At 39.9% G+C, this 21716-nt stretch overlaps 1 protein-coding gene and 1 pseudogene across 2 annotated transcripts in view; one reads left to right on the forward strand and one right to left on the reverse strand.

Annotated features, from left to right (window-relative positions):
• The window catches only part of SUGCT (succinyl-CoA:glutarate-CoA transferase), a 712850-nt gene that overhangs the window by 50167 nt on the left and 640967 nt on the right, over positions 1–21716 (forward strand). The window lies entirely within an intron of this gene.
• Positions 14165–16462, reverse strand: LOC144293133 (ubiquitin-conjugating enzyme E2 L3 pseudogene; annotated as a pseudogene).

Consider the following 21716-nt stretch of genomic DNA (forward strand, 5'->3'; position numbering starts at 1 on the left):
TTTTGTCTGTAGACATGGACTGACTCCAGAAAGTGACTTTATGCCTTTATTTTATCCCCAAAGGGAATAACCTTTTTATCTTTAAATACTTCTTTCTACCCTTACACATATAACAGATGTGTTGTGCAAGTTGGACTCAGTGGAGTATAAGCAAAAACTGTATTCCCTCCCACCCTACCTCTGCAACCTGCACTCCTGACTCATTTTCATTGCTCGTGGATGAAATCCCAGGCAAGTCCTATAGATTTTTTTTTTTCCGGATGGTTTCATTTACAGTATTAAAAAGTCCAGCCCAATCTGAAATCATAACTTCAGACTCTTGTGTGGCTTATGACTTTTCCCTCTCCCCAACATGGGCCCATCTTTTTGGGAACCTGGGTGGGGTGGGGTGGAGTGGGGTGGGGTGAGGGGAGAGAGAGAGAGAGAGAGACAGAGAGACAGAGAGAGAGAGATTGAGGGAGAAAATATGTTTTGGAAAGTGATTGTTTCTTCATTCTTCCACGATTCTTCTCTTCCCTATGGCTAGCTGCTGTATGTAATTCCTTCAGAGTTAGGCCCTCTTAGGGAAAGGGAAGTGAGTTACTGGGTATGCAAAAGCCTTTGGTTGACTTCTGGAGTTGGAGCCCTTCGTTGGAGACTTCTGTGTGCTTGAAGCTCATTTGGTGGCTCTTTGTCTTTTGGGGAGCTTTGTAGGATCCTGAAATCTCAGGCTGTAGTTCTTCCGCTTTAGCCCCTGTCTTTTTGTGGTCCTCTGTACACAGACTGTCTCTTTAGGTCACATGGTCCTATATGCAGCCTGTATGGGTAGAGAATTCCTTTAAAATGAGCTTGTTCTGCTTTTCTGATAGTCTCCTTGGCTCATAGGGCAAACTCTCCCTTTCTCTTCATCATTGGTGGGACTGCAGTTTACTTCCAAACCTGTTAACTTTTGCTGCCTTTAACTGATGAAACCATAACCTCTTGCTTTTGGTATGTTTTTAGGCAACAAGTCAAGTCCTTTGGTAATTTCAAGTTCTCAGAACACAGGCCAAGATCTCAGATGCTTTTTTTGAAGTGTCCCTTAAGTGACTTGAAGTAAGGAGGAGGCAGGGTGAAATGCATGGCATGCTGACAACTTTTTCCTTCCTTCTTTTCTTTTCTTTCTTAAGATTTTATTTATTTATTTGATGGAGAGAGAGAGAGAGAATGAGAGCACAAGCAGGAGGAGCAGCAGGCAGAGGGAGAGGGAAAAGCAGGCTCCCTGCTGAACACAGAGCTTGATCAAGACCTGAGATGAAGGCAGACACTTAACTTACTGAGCCACCTGGGCACCCCTGACAACTCTTTCTGTTAAAGATCTTATTTGCCTCTCTACCTTTTCTTGCATACCCTCAAATGGATGATAAGCTGAGGGCAGCAAAACTGGTTTCATAATAATCTAGTGTGATCTGCACTGGCATTCTGCACTTACAGCATTCTTTGTGGATTTGAAGTCTCAGATGAACTGAGTGAGACAAGAGAGTCCCAGCTGAACATTCTTCAACTCAAATTTTGTTAAAGAAATATGTTGTGTGTGTATTGTAAAGAATAATAGTAAGTAGAACAAACCTAAGATATCTGTCTTCAAAATTTTTAAGTATGAAAGGATCATATTTAAGGATAAAAGTGTTTTGACTGATTTCATATGCATTTTCAAATATTTAAACATAAGTACAAAGGTCAAGTTTTTCCATATACATAGTTTCTAAATAAAGAACTTTCCCGATAATAAATACCACTTTAAAGCTGATACTGAGTTGTTAACTGGTTATAAGGAACATTATGATAGTTTCCCTTGGGAACTCTTTATGAAACTGTGAAGTTAAGAAAATCTACTAGACTGGAACATGAACAGAATGACTACCCATTATGTTAAAAGAGACAAAATTGCTCTAATTTTTAAAAAAAAATTATTTATTCATTTGAGAGAGAACATGACAGACCAGGGAGGGAGAAGCAGATCCCCTGCTGAGTATGGAGTCTGAAGCAGCTTGATCCCAGGACCCCAGGATCATGACCTGAGCCAAAGGCAGAAGTTTAACCGACTGAGCCACACAGTCACCCCCAAATTGCTCTTCTTGAAAGAGTTCTGCTGGGTGTATTTATGGATATGCAGTGAGTACTATGTCATGACATAATCATACATAAATATATGTTTGACCTACTCCAATCCCCAGTTATTTTTATTTTTGATATACCATTGATCAATAAAAGAGGAATTCAAGACTCCAGAAGGACATTGAGCTGTTTTCTCAATGCTTTAAAATTCCAGAAGCAGAGATCGGCTAGACCTAGCAATATGGTATAAATCTAGAATCAGTTGGTTTCACCTTTGGTCTTTCATTTCTAGCATATGGATAATAGTTCTCAATTTAAAGAACTTCTTGAGGGCTAGAGACTAGCAAGAGGGAAAAAGAAGACAACATCGGTTCATGTTTAAGTAGTAATTATTTCAAAATCTTCATAAATCCAGTGATTCACAGATCGTTCCAGATAAACATGCCAAGACTTAGCCATCATCCCAAAACCCTGTCATCGAACTGAATTGTTTCCCTTTATGGTAATATGCCTGGGAAATAAATCCATAAATTTAAAGAAGTAATGCTAGATAAGAAGAAATGTTATACTTAAAAGGATGCAAAAAAATGTTAGATAAAATTTAGATAGCATTTATTTCATAAGTGCTAATGATATTTTTTCCATTCTTTGGATGATCTTCCCAGCCAGCCTTAGTGCAATACTACAACTTTCAGTCCTTTACTTGAACTACAGTATTTTTAATCGCAGAGGTTAAAAGTATGTGAAGTAGATAATAGTCACGCAATTCTGAAAGATCAGGGATGTTGATAGATTATCAGATTGTGGAATCAGTGATTCTGATTTGTAAAGAATGTAAAACCCACAAAAGTTTATCAAGTGAAAAAATACCAAAGTTAAAAAATTTGGCAAACATATTTGGGTATAAGAAAAACTAGTCTAACAAACAAGCCAATTAAAAAATGGGCAAAGGACCTGAATAGACATTTCTCCAGAGAGAGAAGATACTCAGATACTCAGCAGTACTAATTGTTAGGGAGATTCAAATCAATACTAAAATGAGATACCACCTCATACCTATTGGGTAGCTACTATTAAAAAAAAAAAAAACCCCACAGAAGATAAGTGTTGGTGAGGACATGGACAAATTAGTAGCCTTGTGTACTATACTGGTGGGTAGGTATACTAATGTAAGCCACAATGGAGGTTCCTCAAAGATTTAAACACAATTACCATATGAGCCAGCTATTCCACTTCTGGGTATATATGCAAAAGAATTGAAACCAGGGACTTGAACAGATATTTACACATATATGTTCATAGCAGCATTATTCCAAATGGCCATAAATTGGAAGCAACCCATGTGTCCATTAATGAATGGATGAATGGTTAAATAAAGTGGGGTATATGCATGCAATAGGATATTATTCAGCATAAAAGGGAAGAAATTTCTGACACGTGCTACAACATAGATGAACCTTGAAGATGTTATGCTACGTAAAATAAGCCAGACGCAAAAGGACAAATACGATCCCATTTATATGCAATACCTAGCATAGTCAGATTCATAGAGACAGGAGGGAGAAGGGTAGTTGCTGGGGTCTGGGGCAAGGGGACGGTGGGCAGTTATTGTTTAATGGGTGCAGAGTTTCAGTTTGGAAAGAGGAGAAAGTTTTGGAGGTGGATGGTGGTGATGGTTGCACAACAACTTAAACGCTACCACACTGTACACTTAAACCTGGTTAAAATGGTAAATTTTATGTTGTGTATACCTTATCACAACTGAAAATGTAAAAATTAGTATGAAAAAATAGAGTAAAAGAAAACATTTAAGTAAAAAAAATAGTTAAGCTACAAGGTATTCTACGGAAAAAATAGGAATTGACTATGTTGCAGTGACAAAATGTTTTACTATATCTGGAATAGTGGTATGCACATATAAGTACTTGATGACTAAGTATTGAATATATAAAACACTCCATTGTTCAAGAAAAAACCGATTATTATATGTATAAATTAAAAACCCTTTATTTCAAGGATTTTGTTTTTTTATTTCTTTTCAGTCTGATGGGATTAACATATATGTATTAGAATACACTTATAAATTTGCTTAATAATAAATATTGACCAACGTTCCATTTTTGGGGGTCAAAATCCTTTTCCATAATACTAATTTTATGTCTTTAGATTCTTACTGCTATTCACCCTATATTTATCATTCCATTGTAAATAATTTATCATTCCTAACATTGTCTAGGAAATACTCTAAGGACTGAGGCAAATATTTATTCATTTAAATGAATACTTTCTGGAGAGAATTGCCTGTTAGGATAAATAGTTAAAATCATGAGAGTTGTATGAGAATTGCTGTTCTTACTTGAGACTAAAGACATAATTATTTAAAAAATTTCAATATGACAAATGAAAATTTTATGGCCCCAAATATTTCTAGGAGGGTACAATTCTGTTACTGCAGCCGGAAATTTCAACCATGTTTCTCACAGCTCTCCAAGGAAAGCCAAAATGGTAGTGGGGGACCTTCCTTTGCCTCAGTTAGCTACACCCAGAGTTTTGTTTGTTCTCTTACCACCCTTCTATTTTCAATCTTCTACTCTTCCTCCTGCACAGTGTCTTGAGGGCTTGTGTCTTACATACCATCCATTCTGTTTCTAACCCAGCATATGGGAGCAGTGATTCCACTAAGCTGTACAAGTTCATGTCCACACTGATGCGCTTATTAGATTTTTTACCTGTCAGTGTTTAGTTATAGGTTGTCGGGATTATTTATCAGCCACAAAGCCTTCAGCTGTTAACCTCAGTGCTTCTGTGGGTCTTTTGCTTCTTTGAATGGGGGTACTGTATGCTTCTGTCCTCTATTCCCACCACCATTTCAGGCCTATCTGACGTTTGAAGTTGAACTTGTATCTTACTACATCTGGAAGCCATGGGTGTCATGGGCAGAAGCTGTTTGCTCTGTCTTCTTGACTATCTTGAGTTAGGCAGTCTTAAAAAACACCCAGAGCTAATGTGAAAGGCAAAGTCTCACTGACTGTGGCCTAAAACCTTGTTAGGGGAAAACAGGGGGTGGGGAAGAGGGATAAGTCACAGGAGGAATCTCATGTTGTGGAGACAGGTGAATGTTAAAATAAGTTTCCCTCTTGTAGCGCCTACCACTGCTCTCCCAGCAGTAACTACCGGGTTCCATATAAACTATCTCCTTTCCTGCAGATGTGTTGCAGTCCTCTAGTTCTGTTCAGGGCCCTGGAAGGGCCTGTGGGCTTGATTTGTCCAGTTGTTATTTTTAAAAATAAAGTTTTATATGAACACAGCCATGCCCATTTGTTTACATATTATCTATGGCTATTTTTGCGTTGCAACAGCAGGGTTGGGGAGTTGAACAGTGAACAAACACCGCCTCCCCCCCCCCCCCCCCCCCGCCCCTGCCCCGCCTCCAACTCACAAAGTGTAACATATTTACTCTCTGATGCTTGACAGAGTTTGCAGGCCCCAGATCTAGAGCATTTGGTGTGTCCTGAAGGCAGGATGACACCACAGGATGGAGAGGACAAAACCACCCTTTTGCTTTTATTTTATTTATTTATTAGTTTTTCTTTTGTTCCCTTTTGAATCAAAACTCTGGGCATCTTTAGGATAGAAAATGTGTTATGATGTTAAAGCTGGGAGTCTGAGTCCTGTGACTATATTCCCAAGGATGAAAATTATTCTCCACAATGAAAGTGGTTATAGATGTAATAAGAAATGGAATCAGGAAAAGATTGACATTTAGTTTGGCTATATAAAATAACATCTAATGTTTATTGAGTGTTTATTGTGTGTTAGGCACTGTGCTAAGCATTTATTATGTATTATCATATAAAATAGCACGATTGGCATAGTTTACATATAGGCAGATCTTATAATTATGATAGGTTAATTGGTTAACCATTATAAAAAATGCCTTGCAGCATAATCCAAAAAAGCTCTCAACAAGGGTTTATGAGACTTGCATTGCAGCGTCTGTGACCTTGGGGAAGTCATTACACTGATCTGATCTTTTAATGTCCCCATCTCTAAAATGGAAATAAATCTGTCATGCTTACCTCATAAACTTCTAGTGGAGTCTGAAATGTAATTCATGAATGTGCCTTCAAAGTTGGAAATATTATGGAGCTATTAAAGACATTAAGTCATTAAATACGTTTCGGATTATGTAATGTGAATTTTATATTGAGTATAATACTAGTCATACCTGGAACTATTTTTCATGAGACTACATAATGGAGAGGAAAGGCTCAGTACCCGGGGTGAAGTCCCAGTTCTACCATTATTGGTTGTATAACTTTTGTCAAGTTTTTAATCTATTTTAATCTCTCTTTTCTGACTATAGTATAGGAACATTGATGCTGGTGCCTCCCTAGCAATGTTATTATAAGGATTAAATAAAAGTGCAAATGGAATCCATAAAAGTGATACAATCTTAATGTGCAGTGTTATTCTCAGACCTAAGTCTTCTACTCCCCCTCCTCCACAGAACTCCAGACATTTCCCTTCCACATACCCTCAGCTCTAGTATGTGGACAATCATATTCAAAACTGGCAGGAAACTGCTCTCCAGCTACCATTTCTCAGGGCAGAGGCTGAACTAAATATGTTAATCCTCACATTCTCACATTTCCCATATTCTCTGGCTCAATGCTGCTTTCTGTGATCACTTCATTATATACTGTATTAAGATACAGTTATTTTTTGCTTTGTTATATGAGCCAGAATTATTTTTTATTTTATTTTTTATTTATTTATTTTTCTTAAAGATTTTATTTATTTACTCATGAGATACACAGAGAGAGAGAGAGACAGAGACATAGGCAGAAGGAGAAGCAGGCTCCATGCAGGGAACCTGATGTGGGACTTGATCCTGGGACTCTGGGATCATGCCCTGAGCCAAAGGCAGACGCTCAACCGCTGAACCACCCGGAGAGGAATTTAAAAAGAATACAAATGAGGCATCTTCTCTAAGTACAAAAAAAAAAAAGATTTTGTGGAACCTATATTGAGGTGATGGAATAGCTATCCATTCAAGAAAATATTTATTGATGTTGATACTGTGCTGCCTAAATAGAGTGTCTTGCTCAGAAGGGGCCCCCCAGATGTGGGGCAACAATCAGATGGAAGCTGGTGGCACAGGCAGTGAAAGGATTCACCAAGGCAGAACAAAGGAGATAGAAGTTTATTGAATACACCTCAAGAAAGCAACAGGCAGGACAGCAGAGTCGAGAGGTTGTCTGCCACAAGGCAGTGGGTTGGGGCTGCTTTAAAAGGGAGAAGATGAGGAAGTATGGCGACATGTGGCATCTTCCCTTTTTTGGGAGCTGTGCTTAGTTGTAAGTAGTAGCCCATTGGTTAATTAGGGCCTATGGATATTTTGAGGTAGGTCACCTGACGGGCCTGCCTGTCTTCAGCCAGGTGGTCACCATGGGCCCTTTCTACATTCCATTGCTCAAGCCTGTTTGCCCAAACGTGGCTCCTCTACAGATACTTTGATAGGTATCAGGAGCATAAAGATTAGTAGGACACATGGGCAGCCAATAGCACCTGGGAAAGGAGATAGTTCATATGGAACCCGGTAGTTACAGATCAATTTAAGGAATGGACAGAAGTGCTATGAATACAGAATAGGGGTCAGCTAACTCCATGGTGGTGGTGGGATACTAGTGAAGTCTTAACAACAGAGGTCATAATTAAGTTGGCTTTTGAAATATGATTAGTTGGGATACTTGGGTGGGTGGCTGACTCAGTGGTTGAGTGTCTGTCCTTGGCTCAAGTCGTGATCTCGAGGTCCTGGGATTGAGTCCCACATCAGGCTCCCTGCAGGGAGCCTACTTCTCCCTCTGCCTGTGTCTCTGCCTCTCTCTCTGTGTCTCTCATGGATAAATAAATAAAATCTTTAAACAAAAAAGAAATATGATTAGTTTTTTTTCTTCCCCCCAGGCAGGGAATGGAGGTAAAAGACATTTTGGGCAGTAGGATCGATTTGGCAAAGGAATTGAGACACAACTGACATGGTGTGTTCAAAGAACAGTGCAGAGGCCTGTGTGGATAAAGCCTGAGGTAGAGATGAATGAAGCTTAAAAAGTAGATTAAGGCCACACAGAGGACTTTAGATGCCAGATTTACAAGCTTAGTCTCTATCCTGTTATTAATAGGAAATCATCAGGGAATTTAAACAGGGAAATGACCTGGTCAAATCCATTTTAGGAAGATAATTAACTGTAGGTAGAGAATTGCATTGAACGAGAGCATATCTTGACAGCAGTTCACTAATTATAGTAAAATAATGGGAGAAACATACTAAACAAAGCAGAAGCAGTGGGGATAGAGTAGAGGGAATGTGGATCAAAGAAGGATTTAGCAGATGAATTGAGTGACCAAAAGAAAGGAAAAAGAAAGAAATTGAGATGACTTCATTTATCTAGCTCGAGCCATTCTGGGATCTGGGACAAATGAAAAATGAACATAAGTTCAATACTAGGGGCCATGAGAAGAGAGAATTTCAAGGGGAAGGTAAAATGATCAGTGTCAGATACTATGCAGAGGACATTTTTGACCTTGTAATCTTATAGCCCCCTTTATACTCTTGATTTTAATATTTATTAGATTGTATTCATCCATCTAAATGTGTATGCATATTCATTCATTCATTCAGCAAAGTAAATGTTGTATCTACTCCATGCCAAGCCATATAATATAATTCTTTATCTGATTTTCTTCTCCCCTCAAGTATGAGTCTGTGATCACTTTGATAGAACTACTTGGTCTTTTTCCTTTGTGCTCCCAATACTAGCATGCAGCAATAATTCAAACAGGGGGGCATGGTTGGCTCAATCAGTTAAGTATCTGACTCTTGATTTCAGCTCAGATCATGATCTCAGAGTCATGGGATCGATATTTGGATCATTTGCATCCACTCTCTGCAAATGGAGATCCAGGAAAGCCGGTGGTGTAATTCTGTCCAAATCCAAAGGTCTGAGTATGGAGTGGGGAGGAGCCATGGCAGAAATCCTGGTCTGAGAAAGTCTGAGAACCAGCAGTGCGCATATTTGAGGGCAGGAGAAGACAGATGGCTTAGTTCAAGCAGAGAGAGCGGAAGAGCATTTGTCTTTCCTCTACCTGTTTGTTCTATTCAGGCCCTCAACAGATTGGGTGATGCTTATCCACATTGGTGAGGGTGATCTTTACTCAGACCACTGATTCAAATGCTCTTTTTTTCCTGAGACACCCTCACAGATGTACCCAGGAATAATGTTTTACCAACTATCTGTGCATCCCTTAGCCCAAATTGATACGTAAATTAACCATCAAATGTATACCTCTGTGATTTCAAGAATCTCTACCTTAACTAATGATAGCTCATGTTTATTGAATCTTACTATGTGATCCAAACTTTACATGCATTACCTCATTTAGTCTTCATAAAAGTTAATATGGTATACTAATTATTTTTATTTCAGTGATGAAGCTGAGGCCTAGAGTCTTGTCCAAAATCACCAGTCTGATGCCAAGACTCAATCCTTAACACTAATAAATTACCTCAACTTTTTAAAATAGAAAACTGCTGCAATAAACAACTCCAAAATCTCGATGACATTATACACTCAAGGTTTATTTCTTTCTAAGTCACAGTCTAAGTTGTGTCAGTGGGGTCTTTGCTCATGCAGTCTTTCAGATTTCCAGCTTTCTTAACCATTATGATAAGTTAAAAAAACTGAAGTATTCTTTGAAAACCATCAGTGGGAATGAGGGGGTTAGGTAAGGCCCTGTAGATTCGGGGGAGGCCAGTGGAACAACGGCCTGAAGGAAGAGAAGGAATGCATCATATAAACTCATGTCTGGAAAAAGAACATTCTAAGCAGAGATTAGTAAGGGCAGAAGTCTTTAAGTAGAAGTGAGCTTGCCTTGTTCATGAACCTTGAGGAGGTAGTATGACTGGATCAGAGTGAGTAGGCAATTAATGAAGTTTAGTTTAGAGAAGTGGTTGGCGATTGGAGGTGGTTGGGCCTTGTGGGCAGCGTTGAGAACTTTGGCTTCTACTCCAAGTGAGATACCAAGCCTGGGGAAATTTTTGAGCAGAGAAATGATATAATCTGATCTGTGCTTGAAAGAAAGCGTTAAGGAGACCAATTAAGAAGGAGCCGCGTGTGAGAGGCTGATGGCTTTGGACCAGGAGGATAGTAGTGGAAGTGGTCAGATTCTGGACTTACTTTCAAGTTAGAATGGACAGAATTCGTTGAAGGATCAGATATGGAATGCAGGAGAAAGAAAGGAATCAAGGATGACTCCTAAGTTTTTTGCCTGAGCAGCTGGAAGGATACTATATTGGTAAGGGTAGGTAGGTAAACTGCTCTAGTAAGTCCCAAATCTCAATGACTTAATAATAGTTTCTTTCTTTCTTTTAATTAATTAATTATAAATTTTATTTTATTTAAATTAAATTAATTAACATATAGTGTATTATTAGTTTCAAAGCTAGAGTTCATTGATTCATCAGTTGCATACAATACCTAGTGCTCATTACATCAGTGCTGTCCTTAGTGCCCATCTCCCAGTCACCCCATTCCCCCAACCCACCTCCCTTCCAGCAACCCTCAGTTTGTTTCCTGTAATCAATAGTCTTATGGTTTGCCTCTCCCTCTGATTACGTCTTATTTTATTTTTTCCTCCTTTCCCCTCTGCTCCTCTGTTGTTTCTTAAATTCAATATACAAGTGAAATTCTTTGATAATTGTCTGTCTCTGATTGACTTATTTTGCTTAGCATAATACCCTCTAGTTACATCATTGCGAATGGTAAGATTTCTCTTTTTTGATGGCTGAGTAATATTCCATTGTATATATACACCACATCTTCTTTATCCATTCATCTGTCAGTGGACATCTGGGACCTTTTCACAGTTTGGCTATTATGGGTAGTGCTGCTATGAATATTGGGGTGCAGGTGCCCCTTTGGATCACTACATTTTAATCCTTTGGATAAATACCTGGTAGTACAATTGCTGGGTCATAGGGTAGCTCTATTTTTCACTTTTTGAAGAACGTCCATACTGTTTTCCAGAGTGACTGTACCAGCTTGCATTTTCATTAGTAGTGTAAGAAGGTTCCCTCTCTTCACATCCTCACCAACATCTGTTGTTTCCTGACTTAATTTTAGCCATTCTGACTGGTGTGAAGTGGTATCTTAATCTGTATTTCCCTGATGCCGAGTGATATTGAGCCTTTTTTCAATAGTCTGTTGGCCATTTATATGTCTTCTTTGGAGAAATGTCTGCTCATATCTTCTGTCCATTTCTTGACTGGATTATTTGTCTTTTGGGTTATTGAGTTTGAGAAATTCTTTATAGATCTTGGGTACTAACCCTTTATCTGATGAGACATTTGCAAATATCTTCTATCATTCTGTAGATTGTCTTTTGGTTTCCTTTGTTGTGCAGAAGCTATTTATCTTGATGAAGTCCCAATAGTTCATTTTTGCTTTTGTTTCCCTTGCCTTTGGAGATGTGTGTAGCAAGAAGTTGCTGTGGCCTAGGTCAAAGAGATTCCTGACTCTATTCTCCTCTAGGATTTTGATGGATTCCTGTCTTACATTTAGGTCTTTCATCCATTTTGAGTTTATTTTTGTGTATGGTGTAAGAAAATGGTCCAGTTTCATTCTCCTACATGTGGCTGTCCAATAGTTTATTTCTTTCTTGTGTTATGGATGGTATGAGTTAGAAGGGGCTTTGCACTGATATAATCATCCTAGGACACAGGCCCTTTCATTTAGTGGCTCAACTTTTGAGTCTTGTGTCATCCTCTGAAACCAGCTTCAGATGAAGAAATAAAGTGAGTGTGTGGATTGAGAAGGGTCACTGTAAACTGAAGCAGGACAAATAGGGAAGAAATCCTCAATGAGGCATATCAGAGCAAAACTATACAAAGTCAATAATAGAGAATATTAGCTAAAGGGAAGGGGGAAGACAGATTATTGTCAAAGGAATGGGAGTTGTTTGACAGTTGGCTTAATAGCAACATTGGAAGGTAGGGAATAGTGGACAAATATCTTTCAAGGGGCTGATATAAAATAACTGTCAATTATACATTCTCTAATCATGAAAATATTCTTCAAAAATGATGAAGACAAAGACGTTTCCAACAGTACACTGAGAGAATTCTTTAGTAGCAAACTCATACCAAAAAGAAGCCATTAGGCCTCTTAAGGCAATTCTTCAAAAGAAAAATGATCCTAGATGGCTAAATCTAAATAAACCCTGACTCTATAAAGCATAATGCATGGGTATTAAAAACATGTAAGCATATACATATACATTAATATATAGTATGTATAACACATACACATGTACATGACAATAGCAAATAAGTCAGGAGGGAGTAAGAGTGTTCTCATGTTTGTATATTCAGGAGGAGGAAGGATAGAGGTAAAGATAATTCCAAGGATCAATATTACATTTTCTAGGATAAGAAAATATAAAAGACAACTAAAAAAATAGATAAGAAGGCATAACTTCTAAACTAATGCAGGGGATAAAGAATGACAACAGATCTGCAATCTATCCAAGAAAAGAGAGGAGAGACCAAAAAAACCCCATATTGGAACAGTTGGGATAGATAGAAAGCACATTAGGAGATGAGAGAGGACTTAAACTCAAGTAGAAGATACAGTTATTTCTTTTTTTTCTTTTTCTGATGATAAATTCTAAGGTCAATTTTTATTTCTATGAAAAAAGGTACTCAAAACAGTATATAAAACACATGTAAAGCATATTACTGAGTGAACTTCAAGTGGTGCTTACCTCTGCAGAGGCTGTGAGTCCAGAGGGAGAGGGGAAGACCTTCTTGTTCCTGGGCTGATGGGCTACTCTGAAGGAAGGGACCCCAGGGCGCCGGCAACCCCAGGCTGGTGTAGGCTATGGCCAAGGCCCACCAATTGCAGCAGGTTCTAGCCCCGCACAGGGTCAGACTGTGCCGAGGGAGGGTCGTGGTGGGGCTGTTCTGCACTACCCTGGGGACCTGGGACAGCCAGCTCTGTGGCACATTCAGATGACAGGTGAACCCGGTATTTCACATGGACATTCTGATGTCGGCGTTGTCTGCAATGACCAGCCCATCTCCTACAGTGCCTGCAGGGAGCAGTGTCAACCTTTGCTCTCAGGAGCCTCTCTGGCGAGAAATTCCTCGCACAAGTGCACAGCATCTTCTGATGGGTAGGCCATCCCCTGGGGTCGCTGCAGGCCTGGGTTTCCCCCAAGCAGGCCAGGTCAGGTGAGAGGTCAGTGGGGCACACAGGCATTAGGGTTTGCCTCACTTAGCCAATGTTATTGTAACACCAGCCAGAGTTTTACGTAAGAACCGGGTCTCCTTTTTCATGGCTTTTGGTTTTTGGTTCTTGTTTTTTGTTTTTTTTTGGTGGTGAGTGGGAGGTGGTGGGGGTGGTGAGTGATGGTTTTCTTGTTTTTACATTTTTAAAAAAGATTTTATTTATTTATTCATGAGAGACACAGAGAGGGAGAGACACAGGCAGAGGGAGAAGCAGGCTCTGTGTCGGGGAGCCCGATGGGGAACTCCATCCCAAGACCCCAGGATCGTGCCTTGAGTAGAAGACAGACACTCAAGACAGTTAGCCACCCAGATGTCCCTGTTTTTACATTTTTTAAAAAGGACATTATAAGTTGGAGCCAGAACAGTTTGAACCAATTCCTACACTGGGCAGTGCGAAAGGGAGCAGAGAAGCTACCAGAATGGCTAGGAGCTGTCTCTTCTCCTTTGCAGAGAAGGGTCTGGGGAAGTGTATGAGTGAAAGATAGACCAAATGCAAGAAAGTGAGAATTTGCAGGGGCCGAGGAAGAAAGGGAACCACAACCTTTTCCCCCCCTTTATTTTTTTAACCTTTAGGGCTAAATGTAAATTGAAGATTTTGGATCAATTTGGACCAGAAAAGAAACACCATTCTTTCAAAGTAGATTGAAGAAGTGATTTTTAAAACAAAAAGCAGAACTAGAACATCTTGACTTTTAAATCCTTCCCTAGACTACTTCTGATTAAGAAAAGAGTAGAAAATGACTAACTCCCCTGAGCAAACACCCGGCAGCGGTACCTGTTAGTTTTCCAGAGTCCTGCTTTGGTGGATGTCTGAGTGCACTGCTTGGGGCTCCCCACATACACTCGCTGGGGTCGGTGGCTTCTCATATTTTCTGTAGACTCTTCAGCATTCTTACAGAATTTTTCACAGTCCTTAAAGTATTCTTCAGTGAGGCCAACCTGCAGTGGGTGCTCGGGCTGGGGGTCGTTCAGCAGTGCTACGAGAGACTGAATTACTTGGTTCATTTTGGTTGCTGGCTTCCAGTTTTCAGCACTAATTACCGGACAGACCTGCCCCCTTTCATCATTGTTGGGATGATCTTTGTTCTACATGATGTTGGGTGGTTTGAATGGGTACCCTGTTGGAAAGTTGATTTTGATGATGAGGGCCCCCTTATTGTATGGAGGTTTGTCAGGAACAGTAAGCTCTTGCCAAGTAAATATATTAGCTTCATCGACCTGGATGTTACCCAAGTTTTTCATTCTACATTGCAGATTTCTTTAAGCTCTTTCATCAGCCTCCTGCTGGCCGCTGTCTTAGATGTGGTGCTGCTCTACAATTGCTTTCAATATAAATAGATTAACATACTCAGCTAATATCAAGGATTGTCAGACCTAATTTAAAAAACACACTTGAACTAAATGTTGCTTATGAGACATACCTCTTTTTTTTTTTTTTTTCTTTTTTTAAAGTAGGCTCCACACCTAGGGTGGAGCTTGAACTCACGACCTGAAGATCAGGAGCCATATGCCCTACTGACTGAGCTGGCCAGGTGCCCCACTTATGAGACACATGTAAAACAAAGTAATTTAGAAAAGTTGAGAACAAAAAGCTGGAAAATAATGTAGCACATAAACATTAAAAAAAGCTGGTGAAGCTGTGTTAATACTAAACAATAGATTTTAAAGCAGAAAGCCTTCTTTTTTTTTTTTTCTTTTTTTTTTTTAGAAAGCCTTCTTAAAATAAAGGATACTTGATAAAGATTTATGGCTTATGATTCACATGGTTTTTAAGATAATTCATGAGAAGTTTGATAGTTCTAAAGATATATACCGCAAATGATATGGCCTCGTAATACATAGGAATTGACAAAACTATAAGGAAAAACATAAATTCACAAGTTACAGTTGAAGATATTTTTAAAAAGATTTAAAAAGATTATTTATTTGAGAGAGACAGTGCAAGAGAGCCTAGTCAGGGGGAGCAGCAGAGGAAGAGGGAGAAGCAGACTCCCCACTAAGCAGGGAGCCCAACTCTGAGTCGGGCTCAGTTCTAGGACCCTGGGATCATGACCTTAGCCACACAGGCCTCCCCTGTAGTTGAAGATTTTATTTTATTTTATTTTTTAAAGATTTATTTATTTTTTCATGAGAGACACAGACTGAGAGAGAGGCAGAGACACAGGTAGAGGGAGAAACAGGCTCCTTGCAGGGAGCCCGATGTGGGACTTGACCCCGGATCCCAGGATCATAACCTGAACCGAAGGCAGGTGCCCAACCGCTGAGCCACCAGGCGTCCCAATAGTTGAAGGTTTTAATACATCTTTTTCAGTAATTGATAAGACAAAGAGCCCCCCCCCCAAAAAAATCATTAATAATTTGGAAGATTTGGATAATACAATTAATTATCTTGATCTACTGGAAGGAAACCTTCCACATTTTAATGTAAAATGGTATTTAACGTTGAATTCCACACCCAGAAAAATCAAGTATTAAGAGTAGAATAAAGATTTTCAGATATGTAAGTTTTACTCAAATTCAGGAGTTTTACTTCTTTGCATATTTTCTCTGGAAGCTACTGAAGGATGTTTTCCATCAAAATAGGGGAATAGTAATAATTAGATAACAATTAAATTAATAATTCAGTAGTAGTGAAGGAAGACCTGAGGTTCAACAGAGCAGGGATGCCTGGGTGGCTCAGTGGGTTAAGTGTCTTAATTGGGCTTAGATCATGATCCTGGGGTCCTAGGATTGAGTCCTGAGTCAGGCTCCCTTCTCAGTGGGGAGTCTGCTTCTCCCCAGCACTCGTGTACTCTCTCTCTCTCTCACTCCCCCTCTCAAATAAATAAAATCTTAAAAAGAATAAACTAGGTATATGTATTACTTATATGAACTGAAAATTATATTAGAGCAAACCTGAGGTTAGCAATGAGGCGTTATGGACGTTTGCACTGATTGCTGGCATTGGTGATGGTAAAAGTCCTTTGTGGTTTTGTCTCCACACTCACTTGCTACTGCACAGTCATAAGTTGGCACAAAGTTAAGATCTGTGTTGTTCATCTACTCACAGAAGGAATATGGTACTTAATGCAGCTATGCAGGTGCCATTTTCCCAGTGTTTTCCTTCTTTGAAATTCCTGCAACATCTTGTTTTGAACAGTGCACCATGACATTTGGATTTCATTTGGAACAAACTTGGCTGTAAACACTTATATCATGCTTAGTGCTTAGTTATGAAGTTGTCAATTAGATGACTAGAACATGTTGGTGTTAATTATTTTTTGGGGTGGTTGTTATTGAATTGAAAAATACAAAATTCAATATTCTCAAAGAAAACATATATCTGTGAGAATATTAGCCAACCCTCTGCTGCTGTCTTTGTTTTGAAAAATAGCCTGTGCTTTAGGTCCTATATAATAAAGTCCTAAAACCTTAGAAGATTATTAGATCTCTTATAGTGCTGGTTTGACCTTGAATTGAAATATCTTTTAGGGGCACCTGGGTGGTTCAGTCAGTTATGCGTCTGCCTTTGCCTCAGGTCATGATCTCAGGGTCCTGGGATTTAGCCCCACATTGGCCTCTCTGCTTAGTGGGGAGTCTGCTTCACCCTCTCCCCTCTGCCTCTCCCCCTGCTCATGCGGTCTCTTTCTCTCTCTAAAATAAATAAATAAAAAACTTAAAAAAAAAAGAGAAATGCCTTTTAGTTCATAGATTGTTTTTGATTTAGCTATGATGCATTTCACTGGTTGGCTTTCAGATAAATGCAAATTCAGATTTTCAGGCTGTCTAAGCTACCTCATCTCAGCCCAGAAAGTTTCAGTAGTGTCCCTACTTGTCCCTGCTTCTGCTCCTTTGTCCTCCTAACAGCAGCAGAGTGACTGCAAAGATCATGTTACTTTCCTGCTTTACACCCTCACATGGCTCCCTCAAAAACCTTCCCATTGCACATGGATCAGGATCCAAACCCCTCATTGTGGGCTGTAGGACCCTACCTATATCTATGGCCTCATCTTTTGTATATTCCTGACCACAGTGCTCACTGAACCCATCACACTGGCATTCTTTTTTTTTTTTTTTTTTTTTAAGATTTTATTTATTTATTTATGAGAGACACACACAGAGCAGCAGAGACACAGGCAGAGGGAGAAGCAGGATCCCTGCGGGGAGCCCGATGGGGCACTCGATCCCAGGACCCTGGGATCATGACCTGAGCCGAGCCACCCAGGTGTCCCTAAGAGAGCAGTTCTTAACCCTGGGTGCACATTAGCATTACCTGAAATCATTTAAAAACTGATGCCAGGCTTCACCCCATTCAGTCAGAATCTCAGGGAGGGTAGGGCGAGACCTGGCATATATATATATATTAGATGTTCACCAGGTAATTCAAATGTGCAGCTAGGGTTGATAACCTTAGAAGTTAGTGGAGGTAGCAGGGGGAGGAGGACAGGAGAGAGGACAGTGATTTTTGTCACATATAATCTGAGCCGTTGCCTGAAGCTTTCCAGTCCTGCTGCCCTGTCTGGCCGTCCCTATGTTCTGTTGCTTCTGAGGCTCACTGGTTTCCACCAAATGTGATCTACCAAGAGAAAGCCTCTAGGGATTCTGCCCAAGCTGGAGCCAATCTGTTCCAGACCACTGGGCTCCAGCCCTTTTTTCTCTCCATCTTAGGTGCTCTGTATATTTTCTAACACTTACTGGTGCTGTGTGTTAAGGATATGATAAATCCTTTAAAAATTCGTTTTTGGCATACTTTTAGATGGACAGGAAAGGAGCAGAGATAGTGCAGAGAGTTCGTATATGGTCTTTGCCCAACTTTCTCTAATGCTAACATCTCATATAACAATGATACATTTGCCAAAATTAAGAAATTAACATTGATATGATATTTTAAACTCCAGACTTCATTCAGATTTTACCAATTATTCCACTCAGGTCTTTTTTTTCTGTCCGGGAATCCATTCCAGTATATTGCATTGCGTATAGTTTCTATGTTTCCTTAAAGTTCTCCAATCTCTCATAGTCCTCAGGCTTTGTTTTTAGGTCCTTGACACTTTCAAAGAGGGCTTGTTAGATGTTTCATAGAACATCCCTCCCTTTGGGTTTATCTGATGTTTTCATATGATGAAACTGGGGTGATGGGCTTTTGGGGAAGCACAGCACAGAGGTGAAATGCCCTTGTCGTGGCATCATGTCAGAGTACACAATATCTACGTGACCCATTACTGATGATGTATGTCAACTTTGATCACCTGGTTAGGATGGTGTCTGCCATCTTTTCATTATAAATTCACTGCTTTTCCCTTTCCTTTTTTTTTTTTTTGAAGATTTTATTTATTTATTCATGAGGGATGCAGAGAGAGAGGCAGAGACACAGGCAGAGGGAGAAGCAGGCTCCTGTGATCCCAGGATCAGGACTTTGGCCAAAGGCAGTTGCTCAACCACTGAGCCACCCAGGCGTCCCTACTTTTCCCTTTCCATACTGTGTTCTTGGGAAGCTAGTCACTAAGCTCAGCGTACTCTCAAGCAAAGGGGAATTAAACTATACCTTCTGGGGGCAGGGAGGTAGTATCTACAGATACTTGTGATTATTCTGAAAGGAAGATTTGTCCATTCTTCCTCATTTATTTGTTTACTCATTCAAGTCAGCATGGACCAATGCATATATGCCTCATTCATTTGTCTATAGTCAGTTGCTATTGTTATTTTGCTGCTAAAATGTGTCCAGCTTTTGCTATGGGTTGCACTTTCAGATTGAATTCTGTGTCTTTCCGACATGTCTCCATCTTTCCTATCTTTTCCTCTCTGTTGCTCTCTCTCTCCTTCCTGTCTCTCCCTCTCCTCCAGCTTTTCCACCTTCTCCTCCCTTTTTTTAAACATTACTTTCTGGTACCAGGACATGCTCATCCTGTATTTTCTTTGCCTTAGTCCTGCAACTAAGTGTTTTTTTAATATATATCATCTCAAGGTAGTTTTGTGAGGTGGATGGATATTACCTCCATTTTTACAAAATTTTAAGCTGATTCCATGTAGTAAGTGGCCTGGTGAGAACATGAAACAGCACTGTTTGAACCAAACAGAACCATTTTGTTATTGACTCTTAAGATATATGCCTTCTCCTTCTGAAAAGTTCATTCCAAGTCACATCTGTTGGGGAAACACTTACTGGTATAGTGCAAACATTCTCCCATGACCCTTCTCCCTCCTTCGAGGCCTTTCTATCCCTGGAAACTTGGCAATGAACAAAACAGAGAAAAATTCCTGCCCTCATGGAGTTTACATTGTAGTGGGATAATAATAGCAATTATTGAGCATACAGAATGTTAAGTACTGTTTGTCACTGTATACATATTAGCTGATACAATTTTTACAACAACCCCATGAAGTCACTTCTGTTATTCATAATTTTTAAGAGAGAGAACTGGGCAGCCCTGGCGGTGCAGCGGTTTAGCGCCGCCTTCAGCCCAGGGTGTGATCCTGGAGACCCAGGATCAAGTCCCACGTCAGGCTCCCTGCATGGAGCCTGCTTCTCCCTCTGCCTGTGTCTCTGCCTCTCTCTCTCTCTCATGTCTCTCTGTGTCTCTCATGAATAAGTAAATAAAATCTTAAAAAAAGAGAGAGAGAGAGACAGAGAGAGAGACAGAGAGAGAGAGAGAGAGAGAGAACTGAGGCACAGTGAGGTTCAGGGACTTGTCCAGGGTCTCTCTGCTAGTCCAGTGACTTGTCCAGGATTGCTCTGCTGGTCTAGTGACTTGTTCAGCACTGCTCCACTGGTTAAGTGACTTGCCCAGGATTGCTCTACTGGTCCAGTGACTTGCCCAGGATTGCTCTGCTGGTCCAGTGACTTGCCCAGATTCGCTCTACTAGTAAGCAGTGGAGCTAGACTTTGAACCAGGCAGTCTTGCTGGTCTACCTTTACCACTACATACTCTTTACTGTTGCTTTCCTGTGAGGAAATGAAGCTTACAAGGGTGAGTTACATATCTACACTTGAGAACACTCCTGTGTGCAACCTAATCCCATTTGAATTGTATCTAACAGAAGTTCCTAATAATTTGGAGGCCACAGACACAGATTTTCCCTGTTTTTGTAGTTCTTTTGTTATTTCTGTTAGAATGGGGAGAGAGAAATTTTGATGCCTGGGCTCACTATCTGTGCCTGGAAACCTGAACTATGCCTCCTAGTATGTCAGAACTGTGGAGGGGGAGTCGAGATTGAGGTTACAGTGATGTTCTTCAAAAGGCATATTTTGGTCTACGTGGAGACTTAAAATAGAAAGGTTGCATGGAGATGAGGGAATGTGTACATCTAAGAGATAATTCAGGGGTCAATAGGCCTAGATGATGTGGGGAACAAGATAAAGGACTGAGAAAGATACCCAAAGTTTCTAGCATGGGCAGATATTTTAGGGTCAATCAAAATTAGAGATGTCTCCCTTTTTCTGGGCTATGTTATATGCTGATGTTTTTAACTACAATGATGCAGAACTTTTAGGATGCCAACAAACAATAACTAGTCGAAGAGTTTTGTGTGCCATTGATTTCTTCTCATCAGATGCAAAGACTATTTAGAGATAGCTGAGGGTTTGGAGCTTTTATGTTATAAATGGCTCTGCATTTTGGAACAGCTCTTTCTCTATTAGTAAGTGGAGGAGACTGCAACCCACTGGCCAAACCTTTTAGGAAAGAGCTGGCTATAATAACCTTTAGTAGGACAGAGATTATGGTAAAAAATGAGATTTACTTAAAATTTCTATCGATAGGAAAGGCCCGTTCTGCTTTCTTGTTTTAGTAACAAAAATGTTTTAAAATACTTTTCTTTTTTTTTTAGTTGCAAGAAAGCATGAAGGGAGGTGGGTCGGGTATAGGTGAAATAGATGAAAAGGATTAAGAGATACAGACTTCCAGTTATAAAACACTAACTCACAGAAATGAAAAGCATGGTATAGGGAACATAATAATATTTTAATTATGTTGGATGGTGACAGATGGTGACTACCCTTGACCTGGTGAGTACTGAGTAATGTACAGATTGTCAAGTCACTGTGTTGTACACCTGAAACTAATATAACATTGTGTGTCAATTGTACTTAAACTAAAAAAAAATGAAGCATGATGGGACAAGCTGGCTAAACTTGCTTCAGAAGGGTGTTGTAATTTATTTGTACCCTCTTTCTGTAAGAAGGAGAGAATAATGACAGAGCAGCTGGGAGGCCACATGCCAGGATATTCCTGGTGGAGCGCTCTTCCACTTGAATGCTCGTGTCTCTCCTCTCTCAACACTACGTTGCGTGGCTGATTGTTTATAGAATCCATGT

The sequence above is a fragment of the Canis aureus genome, chromosome 21 (assembly GCF_053574225.1).
Source record: "Canis aureus isolate CA01 chromosome 21, VMU_Caureus_v.1.0, whole genome shotgun sequence".
NCBI classification, from domain to species: Eukaryota; Metazoa; Chordata; class Mammalia; order Carnivora; family Canidae; genus Canis; species Canis aureus.